The sequence below is a fragment of the Rattus norvegicus genome, chromosome 19 (genome assembly GCF_021556685.1).
Source record: "Rattus norvegicus strain SHRSP/BbbUtx chromosome 19, alternate assembly SHRSP_T2T, whole genome shotgun sequence".
Classification (NCBI taxonomy): Eukaryota; Metazoa; Chordata; class Mammalia; order Rodentia; family Muridae; genus Rattus; species Rattus norvegicus.
The window spans coordinates 54,483,345-54,484,346 of record NC_141552.1 but is presented as its reverse complement, the minus strand read 5'-3'; the positions used below and the strand labels follow the sequence as shown (position 1 = coordinate 54,484,346).

Sequence of the window (1,002 nt, the reverse complement as noted above, 5' to 3'; positions counted from 1 at the left end):
TGCGACACTCCCCCCACCCCAGTGGCAGCACAGGCCAGGACCCCGCCATTTCCAGGTGGCATCCCCTGCTACTCAGACTGTTCCTCACTACCCTGAGTCTCCTGCTCTGTGCCTCTTCGTGGTGCCCACATCCTTCTGTTTCTCTTTCTCTTCCATTTCTCCACCACTTACTTGCTCCTCTTAGCAGTGCCCGGGGCTCTGAGCATCTAGGTCTTCTCAGAAGTGGTCTCAGCAGTGTAATGACTCATCCATGCATTATAGACTGGGCAGGGGTCACCTCAAGCATGGAGTGCACCCTCCAGCCCGCACAGCACTGGACTGGAGGTCACCTCAGGCTCACGTTTTTCAGGGAATGTCATTCAGATGTTCACAGGTCAGAACACTGAGCAGAGACCTAGCCTTTCTCCTCTCTGCCACCTACTGACGGAAATACGATACAGAAGCCACACCTGCGATGCCTTTAGGAGCAGACCTAGCTCATAATTTTTAATCAAAAGTTTGATGGTGTGTCTCATGAATATTAGGTAATATTTGGCCATTGTGGGTGGACGTTTTAAGAAACATGGCACTTAGAAGATCCTTATCCATCTTCCTCCGCCCCCAGATTTTGTTGCTGCTGTTTGTGGTAACTTGGCTTAGTGACACTTATGGGCTAATTCTATTAACGTCTGCATTCCCTGGCTGCATTGGTCTGGTTTGTGGAGTAGCCAACTCGCGATTAAATGGCTACAAGGAATATCTCTTTGTCAGAGGGCCCGTGCACATAGTACGGCAACCAGCATGGTAGTTGAGAATTTGGCCTTACCCTCATTTTTCCCTTGTTTGGAGCCTTGAGGTGTGAACCCACACTCATGCATACACATAAAAATAAAAATTAGGGGGAGATCATGATGGCAGTTTTTGTTACCAAGATTTGGTGACTTTTCTTGAATAAGTGTTTCCTGGATCACGTCAACTGGTTAACTTCTAGAATTCTAAAAAAAAAAAAAAAAAACGTTGATT

At 47.2% G+C, this 1,002-nt stretch overlaps 1 non-coding gene across 1 annotated transcript; it reads right to left on the bottom strand.

Annotated features, from left to right (window-relative positions):
- Positions 1–341: 341 nt before the first annotated feature.
- Positions 342–471, bottom strand: LOC120098689 (small nucleolar RNA SNORA17). Its single transcript, XR_015644482.1, has one exon. It is a non-coding gene; the product is annotated as a small nucleolar RNA SNORA17 (small nucleolar RNA).
- Positions 472–1,002: the final 531 nt, after the last annotated feature.